General features: G+C 62.3%; 1 long non-coding RNA gene across 1 annotated transcript; it reads right to left on the bottom strand.

The window, feature by feature from the left end:
* Positions 1 to 19,138: 19,138 nt before the first annotated feature.
* LOC139705264 (uncharacterized) lies at positions 19,139 to 20,329 on the bottom strand. The gene is made up of 3 exons (XR_011707172.1): positions 20,259 to 20,329; positions 19,849 to 19,989; positions 19,139 to 19,565 (listed from the first exon to the last, which is right to left on the bottom strand). It is a non-coding gene; the product is annotated as an uncharacterized lncRNA (long non-coding RNA).
* Between the last annotated feature and the right edge of the window lie 1,134 nt (positions 20,330 to 21,463).

Below are 21,463 nucleotides of genomic sequence, written 5' to 3'. Positions count from 1 at the left end.
GTCCCTGACGGTGTCACCCTTGGGCTGGAGGGTCCGGGAAGGAGCTGGAATCCCAAAGGGACCAGGCCATCTGGCAGCTAGGAAGGGACACCCATGGTGGCCCTGGCCCAACCGTGACTCAGAAGCTGGGAGACTGTGTCCAGCCTCCTCACCTGGACATGGGCTTCCCACGGAGGACCCTGGGAGCAGGGACAGGGAGCGTGGAGCAGCCCGCCAGGCAGCCCGGGGCTCACCTCAGGCCTCCAAGGCCCTCAGGTCTGGCTGGGAGCCCGGGGACCAGAGGTTCCTGGGTGTCCCTCTTGCTGCCCCCCGACAGGGTGCGGATGCCAGGGCTGGCCCCACCAGGGCCCAGTCCCCCAGGGTCCCCCCGCCCTCCAGGCCAGGAGGAGGGTCGGAGCAGGAGACGTCTGTGCTGGGAGTGAGGCATCCGGGGCTCAGCTGCCCCCCGAGCCATTGCCGGGGACGCCAAGGACCAGCAGGCCCGGTGCTGGCCCAGGCAGGACCCTGGGCGGGAGGCAGCTGTCCTCCTGTCTGTTCAGAGTGCAGTGGCCGAGAGCCCCCGGGGCAGGACCAGAGGTGACCTCACCAGCTCCCGCCACCAGGCTCCTGGTCAGGGAGGGGACAGGAAGACCCTAGCGGGCCTGGGGTCAGGGAGGGCTTCCTGGAGGAGCTGCCACTGGAACTGTGGCCGAGAGGAGAGGTGTTCCTGGTGGCCACCTGGGGCCCCGGGCAGGAAGCGGGGCCCGGGAACGAGGGAGGAGGTACTGGGGTGCCAGGACCGGGCCCCCCGGTGCCTGAGGGCCACACGGAGAAGTTGGGTCATTTTTCTAAAGAGTCCTTTCTTGGTGGGGGAGGGTGCTGGGGTGACCCAGGGCTTTCTGTGGCTGGGCAAGCTGACCCCCAGCCTGTTGTGGGGGTCCCCACCCTCCGGCCGCTTCCAGAGGAGGGTCGTGGGGACAGGAGGGAGGGCAGGAGGCTGGGACGTGGCTGAGCCTGGTCCGCAGGGTGGCCGGTGGGGCCTGAGCGGCAGAGCCGGTGGCCGGCGAGGCCTCCTGTGCAGCCCCAGGCCCAGGGGGCCAGTGGCCAGGAAAGGGTCCGGGACCGAGGGGTGCAGGGCAGGGGCCGTGGTCCGCTGGCCCCTCCGCAGCAGTAATTAAGGGCTCGGGGCGTCCCCGCGGCCTGATGTATGTGCGCCTTAACTAATCATTTATTAGGTCGCTGATGGTTCGTCAATATTAATTCATTTATTTAAACAACTCGGTTCTGTAATGAAGATGTTGGCTGAGAGCGGGGCCCAGGGCTGGACGCAGGCCGGCTGTCCGCTCCCTGGGCCTGGACCTGTGTGGCTGCCCCCTGAGAGCTCCGGCTCCTGGGTCAGCTGCGCGTCCGCTCCTCGGTGTGTGTGGAGCCAGGACAGCAGTCCCTGCCCCTCTGCAGTGGCCCCCGTGCCCACCCTCGGCCCCCGAGCCCCAGGGCCGTCCACAGTGCCACCTCTGTGCCCCTGTAACTGACGGTGCTGGGGGTGGGGTGCATCCCTCCCTCGAGGGGGAACGAGGCTCCGCAGCTCTCCCCGGGGGATCCCTCAGAAGTCCCCAAGGGGACCCAGCCCCAGGGACCAACAGCTCAGTGACAACTCATTGGTGGCTTTTCTTGTGGCACCTCCCACTCGCCCACCCTCTCTGAGCCTCCTGGCCTCTGCTTTGGGGACGCCAGCCTGAGGCTCGGGGTAGGAGAGTCTGAGCTCCAGGAAGAAGCTCCGACCCTCTCCGGGTCTCCCCGTCCTCCCGGGGTCCTGCCGCCTACAAACACCCGAGCAGGTGCTCGCTGGCGTCTGCACGGAGCCGGGAGGAGGGGTGGGCCCACGCCAGGGTTGGGGGCTCCCAGGCGCCTGCGCCCCGCCGTCCCCTGGAGTCCCTGATCCCCAGAGCTCCCCCAAGCTCCGCTCTCTTGGGGGCCGTGTCCGTGAAGCCGTGAGCGTCACAATAGGGATCACCACCATGTCCCAGGGGCCCTGCCTCCGTACACTGTCACCGGCGTGGTCATTGTCCCCAGCACACGGTAAGGGAACAGAGGTTCCCAGGGCCTGGTCAGTGCCAGAGGCCTGCAGTGGGCACTCGGTGGGTCAGGGTGAGGCCTGGTGGGCAGCGGGGCTCCAGCTGGGACGCTGGCCCGCGGCGTGTCCCCGGGCCCCAGGAGGGCCGGCCGCGGCCCTTGCCCAGCCTCTGCCCGCACCGCCTTTTTGAAATGTGGGGAGACGGTCTTGGCGGCATGAGCAGGTTGGCCAGGTGCCCTGGTGACACGGTGGTGAAACAGAGTCCCATCCCCGCTGGCCTGTCCCTCCAGCCAGACACCCTCTGTGCCTGCTCCTCGCTGGTGGTCTGAAGCCCATGAGCTGAACTGGACTTGGACGGGGACGGGCCAGGGTGCTGCAGCTGGACCCGGCATGGACCGCGGTCCTGTCTCAGAACAAGAGCCCTGGGTTGCTCAGTGGGCAGTGCCCCCGGGGCCAGCCCCCAGCACCACAGAGAGAAAACCCAACGGGGCAACAGGCAAGGGCCAGGGGTGAGACCCAGCCTGCTGTCCCGGGGCCCTAAGGGGAGGGGACTGGGGAGCCGTCTAGGGTCTCCAGCAGGGGACAGATGTGCCCCAGTTGGTCCTGGCCATTCACTGTGTCAGCAGGAGCAAGGAGCCCCCTCGACCCTGGGACCCATGGTGAGCATTGGGAGCCTGCTGTGTGGCAGTCTGTGACGCCAACAGCCTGACCCCAGGGCACAGCGCGAGTGGCCCTCAGCGGGCCGTCCAGGGTCCCAGTGCGTGCCTCGCCCAGCCAGCTGCCATCAGGGCTCTGGCCCCTTCTGCACTAGGGGGACCGCAGGAACTCTTGGGGCCCAGGGCTCGCTGGCTGGATCATGTGTGGGGACACTGACACTGGGGACGTCACACCACCTCTAGGGTCACCTCTAGAGCCACCGGGGACTGCAGCCATGCTCACAACGGTCCCCTCCTCCGGGCCAGAGCCATGCTGACCATGAGGCTGCACCCCCTGAGGGACGGGCCGCCCGCCGCGGCGCTGCGAGGGTGCTGCCAGGGCGCTGCGAGGACTCCTTCATCAGGACGCCGGCTGACAACAGCTCCTGGCTTCATGCGCCCGGAGCGAGGCCCAGAGAGGTTCTAAGGGGCTCTGCACGGCCAGCCCCTCCCAGGGCCTCAGGTTCCTCACCTGTGAAGTGGCACTCTGCTCAGGTGACACAAGGTGGCCAGAGCCTGGCCCCAGGGCAGCAGCAGTGGGCCTGAGCCCAGCACTCAGTACCCTTCAGCTTCATCCTCAGGTCGCCCCCCGGGTGTGCCAGGACCAGGCTCAGGGAGGAGGACGCCAGGTGACTCCTCTCCTTTCCCAATAGATCAGCTGAGGCTGGGAAATGGGGACCAGGAGCTGGGCAGCTGCTGTGCAAGGGCCCTGAGGCAGGAGCACAGAGGGGGCTTGGCAGGCGTGGGGACGAGCGGCCAAGACCAGGGGGCGCTGGGCAGCCAGGGATCTCACTGTGGAGGCAGGGGCCTCGGGGCTTCCCGCAGCCGGGTGGCAATGGGGCAGTTGCCTTAGAACCAGACCCTTCGGATGCCCCACGGACTGCAGACAGGACAGACCTGTCCACACGGGAGCCAGGGAGCCAGGCCCGGGGCGCATTAGCACCCACGATCACGGCGTCCCACTTACTCACGTTTTTGTGTGCAGTCCTGGGATCCACCCAGGGCCTCGCCCACACCAGACAGCCCCCCGGCTGAGGCGCCCCCAGACCAGGCGCAGCGGGGGAGTGGGAGGGCGGAACGGAGCCCACTCCTCTGGGCCTGGGGTGGCTTGGACAGCAGTGTGTGGGGGAAGCTCCCTGACCCCGGGTGGGCTCTGATGGCCAGGGCCAGGCCAGGTCCCCCTCGGCGGGCTGGTTCACCCTCCCCTCGTGGGGCTTCCAGTGGGCCACGCCAGAGAGGTCCTAAGGGGCCTGAGGCCGGGGCGGCTGGTGCAAATCCCCCTGCTGGGGTCCACCTCTGGGGCCAGGCTGGGCTGGGACGTAACTGGACAGAGACGTCCGGCCAGGGGCTCAGGGAAGGGCAGGTGCTGTGGGGCAGAGAACCTGAACTCCCCGGGTGATTCCTCCTCCGCCTCCCGACCGGGCTGTGGCACGGAGGGTCGCCCCCCGGATGTGCCAGGACCAGGCTCAGGGAGGAGGACGCCCGTGTCTCGCCCTCGGCTTTGCCCGCGGGCACCTGAGAAAGGGTTTTCACAGGTGTTTGAAATGGACAGTGAGGGAGGCCGAGCCTGGACCCTCTGGGACTCCTAGAGGCAGCTGGACCTGCATTGGGGTCCCCACTACCAGACCACTGGGCTTCTCAGAGCCTCAGTCTCCCCCGGGGCCACCGTCCAGGCGCAGGTGGCGGGAGCGAAACCCCTTTATTGAAACGGGCTGCTGGCTGGCCCCCGCCCTCCTCGTAGGACCCTTGGCTCCACAGCAGGGGTGCGAGCCTGGCTCTGTCCTCTCCAGGGCCTGGGGGGGAGGAAGGGCACAGACCTGTCCCCCATCACGCAGCGGCCTGCAGTGGCCCTCCACGTCAGAGCCTCCATCCCCCCAGCTCTGCGCTGGTCATGCTGAGCTGCACGTCCCCTCAGTGCTGGGAACAGACCTGCTACTGGGGGGACCTCCTCCCTGGCCAGGCCCCTCCATGCCTTGCGCATCCGGGGCTGGCGGCCCCCTTTGTCCCCAGAGCCCTGGGGGCGCAGAGGCCCCTTGTGTGGGGCTGGGCCCAGCGGGCCTGGGGAGGCATTCTGAGAAGAGGTGGAGCCGTTCGCAGAAGCCGAGCCCCTGAGGACGCCTCCACCTTCCCAGAAGTGCTCCCCGCCCCCACCCAGGCGCGGAGCAGGGGTCCAGGTGGGCGGCAGCCCCAGCCCAAAGCCCCCACCCCAGCCCGGGCCCCAGGGTCCCCCAGGCTCTGAACCCCGCCTCAGCTGGCCCCTTGCCCGTGGCCACCACTCGCTCTTGGCCTTCCTGGGTACGTCGGGACACAGTCTGTGTCTTCCTGTCCGGCAGTCTGCTGTCCTGCATGGATCCCCTCTCCATACTGGAGGGGACAGCACTGTCTCTGACACCTGTCCTCCCTGTGGCCCAGGCCTGTGGGTCATGCAGGACATGGGGGGCCTCTGCAAAGAGGACATCTCCCAGTGCCCTGGGAGGTGGCCTTAGCTACTGGGGGACTCAGGGAATCTTGCCTGGCGCCCGGGGGCAGGGGCCCTGAGGTTTGGTCCCACCAATGGAGGCTGAGTGTCCATACCACTGCAGATGGACTGCGCCCTGGCCCAGAGGGAAAGACATACCCTCGGCCGGGTCTGCTCAACAGGCCCCTCACCTGTGCCCATGGGGGGGAACAGGGACCCCTGCAGGCCGCAGCAGGGCTGAGAGGCTGGGAGCCCCTGGCCAGTGTTGTGAGGAGTAGACTGTGGACCTGGCCCTTGGAGCCACGTCGCCCACTGCTGTGGTCCAGCCGGCCCCACCCCTGCCCGTCACCAGGCAGGTCCCTGGGGGGCTTCAGCCAGGTCCACAGGCGATGGCTGGGACCCCCTCAACGCTCCGCGGTGCCCCCCGCAGCCTGACAGTGCCCTCTCAGGATTCACGTGTCCCCTGCCCCCAGGCATGTCCCCGGTCCTGGGGGGTCACCAGAAAGTCACTCTCACGGTTTGCCAATGGCCTAAACACCTGGTTCACACCTATCCCACGCCCATGTCACTTGGAAATTTAAAGCCAGGGGAGGGAACGTGGCAAGACCCCGAGAGGCAGGCCCTGGTGGGCGCGGGGAGACTCCCCAGGGGCTCGGAGAGCTGTTCTCCTGCAAGGCCCGCCGTCCCTGGGCCTGCGGCCACAGGTGGCAATCGGGGGCTTGGGTTTCGTGCTGCTGGGGCCGGAGCGGGGGCTCCACCTCTGAGCCGCCCTCCAGCCCCTTTTATTCTGAGCCTGGGTCCCGCTGAGTTCCCGGACTCCCCCCGCCTGGCCAGGAGCCGGCCTCCTCCTGCCTCGGCCTCCCAAGCTGCGGGGAGACAGGCCTGAGCCCTTCTTTTTGAGGAGCCGCCAGACTCCTCTGCAGCCTGGCTTCGACCTTCACCTCTGGGGGACAACTGTCCACCCTAGAAAAGTGGCTGGGCAGACTGCAGGCTGGAGTGACAGTGGCCCGGTCTCAGCTCCGTCAGCCATGACACCTCCGCACCCCTCGCCTCAGTTTCCCCACCTGACAGATGGACAGGCAGGGTCAGGCGAGGGGTCCCACTTCTTTGTAGGAAGTGGCCGAAGCTTTCATTCAAAAGGTCAGCTCGCAGAAGGCCAGATGGTCCCTCCTCCAGATCTGGGTGGCGCTTGCCAGGGTCCCGCAGCTGCGGTGACAAATGACCACAGACTGAGTGGTTCAGAGACGCGTCGTCTGCTTGTGGGTCTGGGAGTCAGAGTCCGGCACAGGCCTCCCTGGCCCAGCCCAGGTGCAGCAGGCTGGCCTCCTGAGGCCCAGGGAGAGTCCTGGACCTCCTCCTCTGGCTCCTGAGGCCCCCACAGCCCTCTGCTTGTCCCCCTCCTCCGACTCTGACCCTCCTGCCTCCTCTCAGGAGGACCCTGTGGTGACCCTGGGGACCGAAGCCCAGGACCTCCCCGGAGGCCACCTGCAGCAGGGCTGGGGGGACAGCCCCCGAGAGCCCCGCTGTTCAGCCTCCCTCATCCCTGCCTCTGCCCGGGAGCTGGAGACCGTTCCCGTGGACACGCTGAGCCTCCAGCCTTCCTGAGTTACTTAGTACTGGGCGAGTATTTATTGAGTACCTGCTGTGTACCGGCCTTTCTGGGGCCAGCATCCTGGTGTGCAGCCCTACAGAGCTCAGGTCCCATGGCTGGCTTCGTGCTCTGCTAAGTGGGTCTTGAACTCGTGTCAGTTTAGTGTGATGGGACGAGGGAGCCGCCTGTGTGTAGGGCGGTGCAGGCAGCGCCTCTGCCCCGGGCCCTGGTGCCCCTGTGCCGTCGGCACGGAGCTCTCACGGTGCCCACAGCAGAGTCCTGGTGTCCCACTCCCGGGGCTCCAACGGGACCCGGGCCGAGTGCCAGGTGCACGGGGTGGAGGGCCCCGGGGTCACTGTGCGCAGAGCAGGAAGCCGGCCCCACAGGCTCACGCTTATCTAGCACCCAGGACCCCGGCTCCATCCAGAAGGCGGAAGGTGTGCAGCGTCTGGACGCAGCAGGTGCCCCGTGGGAGACACCAGTGGCCGCCAGGAACCGCAGAGCGCTCTCATTTGCAAACAAACCTGCGCGCGTGACCTTCAGGCCAAGGGTCAGATTCAGCTCCTGATGGTTGGACTCGTGACGTGATGACGTGGAGCCACAAGTTGGACGCACACAGGACGAGTGGACAGGGCTCTGGAGGCGAGGCACACACTTCACAGCGAAGCCCTTTCCGGTTCTGCTTGGGGCTCTGGGCACTGAGCCCAGGTGCCCGGCCGCTGAGCCCTTCTTTGGTGTCATTTGGAGACGGGGGCCCCCCAGGCTGGCCTGGGACAAGCCTCTTCCTGGGCAGTGCTGGGCAGCTGGACGACGGGCCCCCTGAGTGGTGCTTGCACTTGTGATCCCACGTCTTCCTCGTGCAGCCAGCTCGGAGGATCGCAGCTGGTTCTACCTGTTGGACGCTGGACCCGGTGGGAACGCAGGGGCGGCCATGCGGTCCCCCGGGCTGGGCTGCTGGACTCAGGGAGGTCTGTTGTTTCCCGTGAAGAGAAGCGGAGCCGGCAGCCTCTCCCGGGCCTGCAGAAAAGGCGCGAGGGAGGGGGCGGAGGCGGTGGTTGGGTGCAGCGTTTATTGGACACCTACTGTGTGCTGTGGGAGGTTCTTACTTCAGCTGAAGTCCTCCGAGCCTAAGAGGACCATGAGTCCTCCAGGCAGGCCTCCATGAGGTGGAGGTGCTCCACGATGGACTTGGGGGGACACAGGACAAAAGACTCGGCTCCTTAGAGCTGGGGTTCTAAGGGTGGCAGGAGCTTGCCTGGTGACGCAGGTGGAAGTCAGAGCCAGCATCCCTGAGAGGGCATGCTGTGAAGGGCCAGTCTGCGTCTTGGAGGAGCCTTCCCCTCCGAGCCAGGAGAGTGGCCTCTGTCCACACAAGGGTACTCCCCAGGTCTAGAGCCGGAGAGGCACGTACCGGGTCTGGAGCACCGGAGTCAGCCCTGGGGTGGTCCAAACCAGGGGTCAGTCACTCTGCTTTGGGCCATGTCGGCCTGTGGCCTGTATTTATCGGCACACAGCGGGTCCCCCTCAGTAGAGCCCAGGTGCTGGGCAGGCCCCACGAGACCCTCCACCACAAACTGGTAGAGACCACTCTCTGAGGTGGAACCACAGCTGGAGGTGAGGAGGCCGGGGAGGGTCAGGGCCTGGGGTGTTACGGGGGACATACTCCGGGGCCCTTTCGGGGATACTGGAGGGACTGAGCAGGGGGCCGGGCAGGGGTGGCAGGTGGCCTCTCCAGCTGGGGAGGGACGCAGTGCTGTTGCTGGCGGGAGGAGGCCAGGGGCTCTCGGCTGGGGCCGGGCTCAAGGGAAGCTCCAGGGGCCCCGGGGACCCTGCTGGCCGTCTTCACAGAGGCCCGGCTGGCCCTGCTCCCTCGGTGACCCGCCCTGGAGCGTTCCAAGGGCCCCCAAGTGCACGGGAGGCTGACGTCAGGCCTGGGAGCCCTCCTGGGTGTCCGTGGACCTGGGCCTAGGTCAGCAAGGCCCACATCGGCCAACGTGGCTCCTACCTGGGCAGCTCACAGGCAGCCGCTGCTGACAGCTCCCCGGAGCATTCAGAGCAGCTCTGAGTGACCGGCAGGACGGGTGGAGACGGGGCTCTGGAAGCAAGGAGTACTTCGGTGGGAAGCCTGGACAGTGGGAAGACGGCCGCTGGGCTTGGCCACGGCAGGAGCGTCAGACGCCCCGAGGGCAGGGACCTGCTCTGGAAGCGCGGGCCCTCAGCCTGCCCTCTAAGTGCTTCCTGGGGCAGGGCCACCAACCTGCCTGCCAGGCCCTGGCCGGGGGCCACTGCTGCCTGGCACCCGACGACTGAGCCTGTGGTCCTCCCAACCCTTAGTCCCCGGCTCACCCTGCGCCCTCCCTGGCACGGACCCCAGCTTCCGAGGATGCCCCAGAAGATGGGCCGGGCGTGGGCGTCGATCAATAGCTCTGTCCGCTGCCCAGGCTGGCGGAAGCAGGGCCCATCCGGCCGCCTGCTGTCCCCCACCCCACCCTCCAGGAAGGTGGATAAGGCCCCGGGACCCTCTTGAGCGGAGCCAGGCACCGGCCTGCCGCCGGGCGATCCTATCTCCCGTGGAAGGGCCCAGTTCCTGAATTGCCCCGACGGCCGGGCCGCAGGCTGCACCGCAGCCTTTAATAGCCTGGGCCTAATGTTTTATTGTCGGTTTTAAGAGTGTAATTAGTTCAAGTGTAAACAGAAAAAACCTGCTTAATTAAGAATTTTTAAACAGGGGCATAAAGCGGCGGCGGAAACATTGACGAACCCCGAGCTGCCTTCATAAAATCGATCGGGGAGGAGGCTGCGTGGAGGGCCGGGCGGGGCGGGGCGCTGGGGGCAGCCTCCCCATGGATGCCACTCGCCTGCCCGGCCAGCACCCTGGGGACCTGCGGGTTTACGATCGGGGTCTCCGGAGGGAATCTGATGATTTTTACGCATTAATGGAGGCGACAGTTGGCCTCACAGAACTTACTGGTGGCTGGGAGCAGTGCCCGTGACCTGGGGCTAGCTGGCGGTGGGAACCCCCACCCCAAGGGAGGCCCGGCCCTCCTCCGGCCGGGTGGCCACTCTGCCCCATTGGTGGGTCTTGGCTGTCGCAGGGCAGTCCCTGGTGGACCCCGCCTGCCTCGGCTGCAGGATGTGACTCCCAGTGACCCAGGGCTGCGTCCCTCTGCCGGCACAGGTGGTGCTGTGGCAGGCTGGGAGCATGGTGTGTGGCTCGGGGACCTCCTTCTGCAGAAGGGGCAGAGTCCCCCCACCCATGAACTCCAGGCTGGGTGGGTGCTGAGGGCCAGCTGGGCCCAGACCTGTCACAGCAGGGTCAGCCAGGTCGGCTCCTGAGTCTGAGCTCCTTGGCTCCAACGTGGTGGCTAAGAAGTTCCCGAGGCCCCGCGGACCTGCTGCCGTGGAGGCCTGTGACCTGGGGGTGGAGGGTCCCGGGCAGGCCTCGGTGCCCTCGTCCAGCCTGGGTCTGGGGGTTCCTGACCTTCAGGGACTTTCTGAGGTGGGACGGTATTCCCAGCACCTTAGCACTTGGGGCTGGTGGCTGGGCCAGCTCCGGTGTCTGGGACCCTGCTTGGGCCCAGCTTGGGGCAGGAGACAGGTGTGGCTGACCCAGGTCCTCACAGCGGTGCCTGAGCTCTGGAACCACCATCTCTGCATCCCATGTGGCTGGGACACTGCTGCGTTTGACAGGCATGGACACGTGGCTGGCCCAGGCCCCACAGCAGCCAGGGTGTCCAACCAGGAGCTTGGCCACAGCCCCTGGGCTCAGGGACACCTTCTGGGTGATCAAAGAGGCGGAGACACACCAGGGCAGCCCAGCAAGTCAGCAGAGCGGACAGTGTCAGTCTGACTGAGAGTGGGTGTTCCTAACAGGTCACAGTGACAGTGACATGCGCAGGGAAGGGCTGGCTGCCCAGCCTCGTCTGCTCCTGGCCACAGCGCAGGGGGTTTGTAGACCGGGACTTCTCTCTACCCGGGAGGCGAGGCCAGTGGCAGAGGTCGGCGCTAGGGCAGATGGGTGTGTGCCGTCGCCCGGGGGCTGAGACCTCTGTCCCCCTCTGCTGTCCCCCTGGCCGTCCTCCTTCCCTCCACTGCCCCTTTCTGGTTGGCAGTTTTCTGGGCTCCCTCTGCCCCGTGGTGTCCTCTCTGATTCCGTCTGACTCTCTCTCTACCTGCCCTTTACAGAGCTCAAAGTAGCACCTGGCACCTCCCAGAGACAGTGTCCCGGGAGCCCCTTCCCAGCAGGGACGGGACTGAGTGGGGGTCACTTCCCCAGCCCGACCCCACCCTGGCCTGGGGAGGCTCTTTGGACTGTGGAGGGTGTGGTCACTGCGTTCCCAGCTCAGGAAACAGGGAGGTCACGGTCCCACTCCCACAAAAAGAAAAAAAAAAGAAAGGTCAGGTTTGGCCTCCTGGCCGTGCGGCTGTCCTGGTCAGCCCCCAGGGGTCCCAGCCCCGCTGTCCCGCCGGCCAGGCCTGGCCTCTGCCCCCACCCTGAGCCGCCCCGCACAGACAATCTGATCCAGGAACCCCACCTCAGGATCCACCCCATAACTGAAGAGCGGGGGTCAGCGCACGTCTGCAGCACCGCGGCTGCCTGTCCACCGCGTGAGCCCGTGGGGGGACGACGGTGCGCCCTCTACAGCAGCCACAGCACTTGGCCATGAAGGGGAAGGCCGCCGGACACACAGACCAGCGGGCTCAGGGACAGCCGGGCACAGAGGGACATGCTGCAGGGTCACCCTGGGGTCTGTGGATCTCAGAGCCACAGACAGGGGCAGCCCAGGGGGCTCCGGGTGGGGGGTGGGAGTCGTGCCCACTGGGCAGAGCTTCAGCTTGGGGAGATGGCCGTGGGGACGGCTGCTCAGCCCCAGCACTGCCCCGTGCCCCTGAGCGGCACTTGGACATGGTACAGTCTGTGTCTGTGGCTTTCACCACTACCATAGTCTGGACTGGCAATGTCCCCAAGGCCCTGCATTCAAGGCCTGGTCCCCTGGGCTGCTGGGAGGTGGTGGTGCCCTCAGTGGCCTGGTGGGAGGGCTCAGGTCCAGGGTGTGCGTGTGAAGAGGACGCGGATCCCCCCGTTCCTGGCCACGAGGGCAACTGTCAGCCGGGCTTTCCACCACGATGGTCACCACAGGCCCAAAGCCACGGGGCAACTGCTCACAGACTGAAACCTCAGGAGCCGTGGGTTGAAACAGACCTTTCCTGTTTATAAAGCAATCCTCGCGGCGTTTGTTACAGTCACAGAAATCTAGGGTACGAGCATTTCTAAAACTCAAAGTAAGATCCACACTCTGTGAACCCCTCCAACCTCACGCCTGGAACTCTTGTGGGGTGTCAACACGTGGGAGGAATCCTGCCACACTGTCCCCGCGAGGTCAGATCTGTCCTGTGATCCTCTTGTGGGAACTCCCTCACTGTGGGCTCTGAGGTCGTGAGGAAACAGAGCTAGCGAAATGTCCATCCAGAAGGGGTCCTCAACACTCGGGGTCTACCTGGTGGGGGGCAGGCTGCAGCCATTCACAGTGCAGTATGATGACTTGTCCCAACTGAACACCAAGGTGTAGTGTTTCAGGAAAATCATGAGGTCAGAGAGCATCCATCCCTCCATCTGCCTGTCCACCCACATATCCACCATCCCTCCATCCCTCCATCCGCCCATCCGTCCATCCCTCTGTTCTTTGATCAGTAGGTGAACACTAATTTTGTTTTGTCTTGTTTTTTTTACTGTGGACCGAACCAGGGCCCATTTATTTTCAGCTACACCCCAGCCCTTTTTTAATTTTGTTTTGAGATGGTCTCACCAAGTTGTCCAGGCTGGCTTGGATCTTGCAACCCTCTTGCCTCAGCCTTGTGAGTCACTGGGGTGACAGGTGTGGCCACTGTGCCCAGCCTGGATACACCTCTTGCACAAGCTCAGCCTCCTCGAGGTCCTGGCCTACAGGTCTCTGGGGAGAGGGATGAGTCCGGGGTCTTGTTGCTCTTCCATGTGGCACGGCCAAAATATTTCTGTACTACTGAATACAATGAGCTAAACATGCTTGCAATTTTAAAATCTTTGCTGGTGCCATCGTCCCCAGGGAGCAGAAACCTGGGCATCCAGTGGTGAGCACCTTTAGCTGACTGGCACGTCCACCTTACTGCCCCTCGCCCACTCTTGCAGGTGGCGTTGCTTGCAGTCCTGGGTCCTTCCTCCTGGCCTCGGACAAGAGCCCCTCCACCTGGCAGAGCACTGAGGGTCTCTTACAGCCTCACCCTTGGGGGCAGAACACGAGGGACTCACACCCGGCACGTGCTGTGTCTACTGGATGGAAAGAGGCACAGGGACAGACAGGGACACAGGACAAGGTGGGTGGAGGGGTAAACGGAGCCTGGCTCACAATAAGCCATCAGCTAAGCGTCAGCCTGGGAGCCGGGGAGGAATGGAGGGAAGGGGTGCGGAGTGAGTGGTGGTGAGCAGAGGGCAGAGCCACGCTGGGCAGAGCCACGAGAGGCACAGAGCAGTGCCCACGCCACGTGTGAACAGACGTGGGGTGGACAGGTAGGTGGACGCTGGGTGGAAGGGATGAACCGAGCCAGTGGCTGGGCAGTGGACCGACAGTCGCTGGGCGTACAGAGCGGTGGGTGTATGGTGGGAGCACCGATGGGGGCCTCAGGTGGAGGAGGGGGATGGAGGGAGGGACGGAGAGATGGACCCACGCTTGAAGAGTGGTGAATGGATGGGTCTACCATGAATCACGGCATCTGATAGATGAAGAACAGAAAGACTGATGGACCGTGTCACGAGCTGTCCGTGGGCTGTGTGTGCACTGTTGCACATCTTAGCCTCCTGACGGGATGAGTCTGGCATGGGGGACCTCCCGTGGCACCCCCCCAGGGATTGGCCACCTGATGCAGGTGAACTTCCCCCTCAAACTCTAAGATCCCCCTCAAACACTCAGCACCTGAGATGGCGCCTTGAGATGGCACCTGCCGCGCTGTCAATCACCTTGCTGACTGCAAGACGTCCGAAGCAAGACTCCGCCCTTGAACCTTACCCCTGCCCTGGATGCGCCCCTTAAATAAACCACCGGAGCCACTTTGTCTAGTTCCAGAGCCCAGGTGGACTGGATCTCTCAGGGGCTCCATTTCTGTGAATATTTCTGGGTATTTGTGCTTTGTTATTTACTGATTACTGAGACTGTCAGTCGTAGGGTGGCCTGGACTATCCTGGGCAGGAAGAGGGATCCCTTAGTGAGATGCTGGCTGTCTTCCCCCATAGCACAGGTAGATGATGGACACGCGGATGAGTGGACACGTGGATGGGTGGATGGACGAAGGTGTGGGTGGGTGGACGGGGTTGACGATGACGGGTGATAGCCATACTGTGGATGGTGGGTGGCTGGAATGACATCTGGCTGATGGGGGTGGACAGACAGAATGAACGGGTCGCAGGATGGGGCATGGCCAGATGATGGATGGACAGAGGGATGACCATACTTGTGGATGAAGAGAAGAGACCTGGAGGGTGGCAGTCGTCCCCGAGTCCCACCGCCAGCGGGTGCATGCCATTGCTGAGGCCCTCTGGGCTCCCAGGCGTGCACTTCCAGGATTTGAGGCAGCTGTCTGTCTGCCTCCCTGGTGGTCAGGGCTCCCCACTCAGGACCACCCTGCGCCTTCCTCCCTGGTCTGACAAGATGGTCGTTAATCAGATCACTCAACAGGAGAGAAGCATCTACACCTTAAAGACAGGGACTTCACACCTTGAATCGTGGCCAGCCCTGTGAGAGGGTCCCCTGCGCCATGGGGTGAGGTGGTCCTCTAACTAATTGTGCATTGACGGGAACGTTCTGCGGGAGAGGACGGCCAGCCGTCTAGACCAGGGCCACCAGCTGCGCACAGCCCTGCACCGCCTCACGCCATCCAGGTCAAAGGCTCCTGAGGTGCCTTCACGGCTCGGGCAGGTGGGGCTGCTCCTGTCTCTCCTGATGTCCAGGACACACCAAGACCTGCCACCCCCAGGCTGGACCCCTGACCTCTCTCTGGCCTCGGTTTCCCTGCCCGGCCCGGCAGGCAGGGGCTGGGGACAGAGCACCCTCACACCTCTGCTGGTCCTGCTGTCATTCATGGCTCCGGGACGGCCGGCACTCACCTCCCCCCAGCATGGGAGCCCTACACTAGAGCGTGGACCCCTCCCACGTCTGCTTCCTGCTCCTGTTATTACAAAACACCACGAATATTAAGGCACACAGATTCAAACCGAGGACAGTGGCCACCCCGTCATTACAGTAACCCAGGAGGCTGGGGCAGGAGGAGTGCAAGTTCAAGGCCGGCCTCAGCAACTTAGTGAGGCTGCTTCAAGATGAAGTCTGAGAGGAGCTCAGTGGTTAGCGTAACGATGCAGTGTCGTCCCGGGCGATAGGTGGGTAGGTGTCCCTGGTACCCCAAATAAATAAACAGGTAGATGGAGAGGTAGAGACAGACTGTGGGAATGGGAAAGGGCCGCCACTTTTTAATCATCATTTCATTTTCAGGGTGCTGGGCTGGAACTACTCAGTCGGGGAGACCAGTCGGCCAGCAGGGGAGGCTGCCTAGAGGTCGCCCCAGGAACAGAAGGGAGCGGCAGCTGGGTCTGGGGGGGGGGAGGGAATGTAGGAGAGAGCAGATCAGACCACCCAGTGACAACCAGGAAAGAAAGGCCGCGCAGTGGGCAGGGCCCAGAGGGGCCACGGGGGTGTGGTGGAGGCTGCAACCAGGTCAGAGCAGGGGAGGGGTCCACCTGAGCGCCAGCGCCCCTCCGCCATCTGTGGGTGCCCGTCGCTCGGGAGGGACAGGTGGGGCTAGGTCGGGCTGGGCGGGTCAGCTCTCCTGGACTGTCTCTGCCCCGGGGTCAGCAGGTGGCTCTTGGTTTGGAGGTTCCCGTCAGGGCACGTGGAGGGGCAAGCCAGGAGGGCGAGGTGACCGTCCACCTCCCAAGCCCGGCCCTGGGAACCAGGCCATGGGGGCAGGCCTCTGGGGACAGGAGCCACTGCAGGCAGGTGAGGCCTGACCTGCCGAGACTGGCTGCCAGGCACGTGGGGCTTCACTGTCCTACCCTTTCCTGAAAATGTGGAACTGCTCTAAATCAGCAGATTCGAAAGGAGATGATAGCGCCAGTTTCACGCTTCTCCTCCACAACCTCAGATCTGAAACCAGTCTGGACTGTTTTCTCCTGTACTGGACACTGGGCCCAGGGTGCTCTGCCAGCGAACCCCACCCAAGCCCGTTTCTATTTTGAGACAGGGTCTCACTAAGTTGATGAATAAGCCTTAAACTTGCATGACCCTCCTGCCTCCGTCTCCCGAGTCACTAGGATGGCGGGTGTGCGCCACGAAGCTGGCCCAAACACAGTAACTCAACAGCAAAATCCGGGACAAATCCTAGGCTGTACCACCAAAAATTGGGAGTTTTAGGGATGCAGCAAAATGTCATTAATGGGTGTGGAATCCATAGACTGTTGTAGTGAGGGAGTTATTTATTCAAAAAATCGTGGCTGCGGTGCTTTCACCTAGAAGTGACCGTTGGTAGCACAACAATCTCTTTCTGCTTCTCAAATTGCTAAGGGAACAGGCCAAGGAAGACACTGACCGTAACCCGAGGGGACACAACAAACAAGTGGCATTGAGAGAAGAAAAAACCACGTGGTCGTCGTCACAATAAGACGGAAGTCAGCGTAGGGCTGGCTTGTGGCTCAGTGGGAGAGCACTTGCCTGGCTCGGGGTGGCCCTGGGTTCCTCAGCACCACCCACAAAAATCGCTTAATAAAATAAAGGGATTTTGTCCATCTACAACTAAAAATCTATTTTTAAATGCGAATGAGATAAAGTCTCCTATTTATCGGTAAAAATTCTCCATTTAGGGGGTTAAAAAGGAAAATCCAGCCGGCACCGTGGCACATCATGGTCATCCGGGCACCTCAGGAGACTGAAGCAGGGGACGGCAAGTCCAAGGCCAGCCTGGGCAACTTAGGGGATCCTGTCTGAAATGAAGTAAAAAGAGCTGGGGGTGTGGCTCTGTGGAGGAGCAGCCTGAGTTCAGTCCCCAGAAGAGAAATCCAAACAGAAACCCACCTTCAGGGGCCCAGAGACCAGGTGCCTCGGACAGATCCAGGGCCAACGACTGTCCAGTCAGCACCGCATGGGATTCCGGAATGGGGGGACATTCGCAGGAAACAGGAAACCCCAACGCCGTGTTGGGGCGGGGGTCACTCGAGGGCCAGCGCTGCGTCCCTGGCCGAGGCCCACATGCTGGCGAGGCCAGGTGCTCTCGAGGCTCTCACGACCTTGCGACTCCCTGTAGGACCTCAGAGAGGGACCCAGCTGACCTTGACTGCGGCAGTGACTTCTTAGAAACAACTCCAAAAGACCACAGGAAAGAAAAGAGTGGACAGGCAGAGTCCCACCCCGACGGCCAACACTCGCTCTGGGAAAGACACCGTCCAGAGAATGACAGGACAGGCCACAGGCCGCGAGGGGGTGCTCGCAAGGACACAGCTGGCCAGGACTGTGTCGGCCTGCTCTCCATCCCAGGGACCAAAGTGTCTGCCAAGAACAACTTAGAGGAGGAAGAAGAGTTCCATTTGGCTCATGGTTTCAGATGCTCAGTCCATGACCCGCCGAGTCCACTGCCCTGGGCTGGCGTGGAAGGACACGGGGGCAGGAGGTGTGGGAGAGGAAGCTGCTCGGCTCGGGGTGGCTGGGAAGCCCAGAGAGCGCACAGAGCCCGGGAGAGGACCCAGGCCAGGGCCGTCCCCCCGTGACCCTCTTCTTTCAGCCACACCCCAACCACCTTAGTTACCACCCAATGATCAATCACATCACTGACTCACCCCATGGGTCGATCTACCGATGAGGTTGCGGCTCTCATAATGTGACCACCTGCCCAGGGACGTTCCCGTCTGCTCTTCGGACGTCACATCCCAACCGTATCATCCACGGCATCCCACCCTGGCCTCCGAAAGCTCTTGTGCACCTCACAACACAAAATGCGTCTGGTCTGCCTCCAAGAATCCTGAGTCGGCGTGGTTCCGGCACTGCCCCCAAACCCAGATCCAAAGTCTTCCCGGAGACTGGAGGCAAACCTTTTGCTGTGATCCCTAATGAAGAGCAAAAGCAAGTCACCTGCACTCAATATGTAATGACACAGAGCAGATGTTCCATCCCAGAGATGGGGCAGACAAGTAAGGATGAGAGCAGACCGAGACTGAAACCCGGCGAGGTACACGTTCTGTAGTTCCACGTCCAGCACGTAGGGCGCACGGTGGCCACATGTGCTTCCAGAGGGCTTGGACAGACCTCGGCTGCGCTGAGAGGGAGACCCGTGGCTGTGCCTGGCCCTGTGCCCCGCCAGCAGCCTTCCGTCCCGGATGCTCCAAGTTCCCTGGCGTCTGGCCTCCTTCTCACGGCCTCCTGCGCGGTCTTCTCAGGGGCTCCTGCGGGGACTCTGACCCTGGACACTTTTTCTGGCCTCCAAGGCTTCCTCTGAATCTCACTGGAAGCCTCCGTGAGTCATTAACTCCAGCACCCTGCATTCCTGAGAACCAGCCAGTTCTGCCACCACGTTGAGCAGTCGCCAGGCCCCCTTGGACCAAGGCTGCCGTGGCCGCGGAGGGTCTGGGTGGCTGAGCGTGGTGACACAGATCCTGGGGAGCAACCTTCTAGGCGCTCCTAGGCAAACTCACGCCCCGTAGCCTCTTAAACGAGCTTCCACCTCCACGCCCTGGATGCTGCCAGGGAGGCTCCCTGACGCCAAGGTGCCTCGAGTCGTCTTCCCAACTGTCTCTCAAAGCACGACTTCCTTGGCCCCAATTTTATGTGTGCTGCTCTGACCAAACTGAAAGTTGTCTCAAAACTTCTTTCTTCTTGCTGCTAATTCTCACAGTCACCTACCTAGAAGTTGTCATAAGTACCAGGCCACTGCATGCTGTTACGCCTGCGATTCCCTGCACCAGATTAATCAGCCCACCACTTATTTATTTATTTATTTTTAAGTCATCGGTGGACTCAATGTCTTTATTTTATGTGATGCTGAGGATCAAACCCAGTGCCTCATGCATGCTAGGTGAGGGCTCTACCTCTGAGCCACAACCCCGACTTTTTTAAATATATATATTTTTTTAGTTGTCAATGGACTTTATTTTTATGTGGTGCTGAGAATCGAACCCAGTGCCTCACATATGCTAGGCGAGTGCTCTGCCCCTGGGCCCCAGCCCAGCCCTAGTTCATCACTTTTAAATGTAACCTCACCCAAAACCTTAGGGCATGGGAAAAAATTTAGAGAAGCTTCCCCCCCCGCCAAGAATGTAACACAAATGACCTCAAGTTCGATTCCCAGGCCACAGTGTGTGACCCAGTGACAACAGACATCCAGGACAGGGGAGTCCAGAGACGGACTAGGCCCACAGGTACCGGGCTGGGGGGACAGGTGGGGGCTGCTCACGGGGACAGGCTTCCTTCCAGGGTGGCCGAATGTTCTGGAACTAGACAGAGGTGGTGGTTGCATGGCCTTGCTCCCCTCTGGGACCTCAGGAACGTAGTCTTCCCCGTGTGCAACCCGCTCCGCATCCTGGTCTTCCGAACTCCCACCAGAATCACCAAATCGTCAAGCTTCTCCACCCTGCATCTCCAAACTCCTCCACAAACCAGCTCCCAAGGCTTCCGAACCACGTGGCCAGCTCAGTCTCAAATGACCCAACGCCTGGTGTCAATTTCTGGGTGAGTCAGCTTCTTGTCACTGTGACCAAAAGGCCTGCAAGAACAACTCAGGGGAAGAAAAGTTGGCTTGGCTCATGGTTTTAGAATCCAGTCCAGGGTCAGCCAAGTCGGCTGCTCTGGGCCCCAGCTGAGGCCGGACCTCGGGAGGAAGGGCAGTGGTAGAGGAAAGTCATGAGCTTATGGACGGGAGGCTGGACCCGAGGGGGAGAGAGAGTCCCCTTGGGCATGCAGTGACCTGCTTCCTCCAGCCACACCCCACCTGCCCACAGTCACCACCCAGGGTCCACTCAAATGATTAACCCATCAAATGGACTGACCCACTGATTCGGTCACGGCTCTGGAAATCTAGACCTTCATCTCTGAGCTTTCCTGCTTTGTCTGAGGTAGCTCTTCCGGGGAAACCTCACATCCACACCGTAACAGACTGTTGTCCAGAATACACGAAGAGCTCTTAAGATCTAACAACAGGAAGACAGGAAACTCAATTTTAAAATGAGACAAAAGAACAGAACCACATCAAAGAAGGTCTACAGACCTGGGCCTGGAGGTGCACCCAAGGACTTCAGGGCCAGCCCGGGTAACATGGCAAGACCCCTTCTCACAATCAAAATTTAAAAAAAAAGAAGGGAGAAGAGAACGAGAGGAAAGAGGGAAGGAGGAAGGATAAAGAAATCCCAGATGAATTTATGAGAGTGTAAAGAAAGAGCTGGACCCGTCATCCAGTCACCTAGGAGGGGAGGCACACAGCTCCGTGGAACAGCACCTGGGCTCAGCCAAAAAAAAAAAAAAAAAAGAAAAGAAAGAGCATTGCCAAACTTATGGGCCCCAAAGAAGGGAACTAGAAATAAACAACCACGTGTGAAAAAGGAGTGGCCTGGGTCAGAGGTCAGAGCAGAAATCACCGGAGGGACAGGAGTGCTCCTCCAGAGTGCTCCTCCCGCCAGAGCGCTGCCGGGCTGGAGCCATCCCTCCCCACGCACGCAGGTCGCTAAAGGAAAAGAGCAGCAAGTCCAGGAAGCAGCGGCTCTAGAAGAGAAGCCCCCAGACCACACCAAGGAAAGAGAGAGCAGATTAATACAGACCAGGCCAAAATTAATGGCTCAGAAAGAGGAAAACAGCAGATTTGATAAATAAAACCCACTACTGCTTCTTTGGGGGAAAAAACAACACCAAAGCACTCTAAAGTGGATGAACCGGCCAGTGTCAGAGAGCAAGATGGAGATGGGGGGAGGGGGACAGAGATGGGGGAGGGGGTGGAGATGGCGGAGGGGGGGTGGAGATGGGGGAGGGGGGTGCAGATGGGGGAGGGGGTGGAGATGGGGGAGGGGGTGGAGATGGGGGAGGGGGTGGAGATGGGGGAGGGGGTGGAGATGGGGAGGGATGGAGATGGGGGATGGGGAGGGGGATGGGGAGGGGTGGAGATGGGGGAGGGGGATGGAGATGGGGGAGGGGAGGGGATGGAGATGGGGGAGGGGCGGAGATGGGGAGGGGGTGGAGATGGGGGGAGGGACGGAGATGGGGGAGGGGAGGGGATGGAGATGGGGGAGGGGATGGAGATGGGGGAGGGGGGTGGAGATGGGGGAGGGGACGGAAATGGGAGGGAGGGGGACAGAGATGATGGGGGACTCAGAACCACACCTGAGGGAGGCTTCGGAAGCTCCAAGGGGAAACGTGGAGGCTTCTGTGCTGATGAACGAGAAAACGGGGGAAATGGATGATTCTTCAGGAATCAGGATGATTGTTTAGGTCAATTGACCTAAAAGCAGCTGACCCTGGGGAAGACCACAGGGGACCTTGCTGTCAGATGGTGCCAGAGGTCCACACCCAAGGCCACTGAGTTGCCCGTGCAGACAGGCCCTGGGCACCTGGTCCTTGGCAGCTCCACCCCCGATAACCAAAATGTGTCCCTGGATGGAAGTAGGGACATACAGG

Source organism: Marmota flaviventris, chromosome 1 (genome assembly GCF_047511675.1).
Source record: "Marmota flaviventris isolate mMarFla1 chromosome 1, mMarFla1.hap1, whole genome shotgun sequence".
Taxonomy (NCBI): domain Eukaryota; kingdom Metazoa; phylum Chordata; class Mammalia; order Rodentia; family Sciuridae; genus Marmota; species Marmota flaviventris.
Note: the sequence above shows the minus strand (reverse complement) of the source record. Positions and strands in the feature narration are given on the sequence as shown.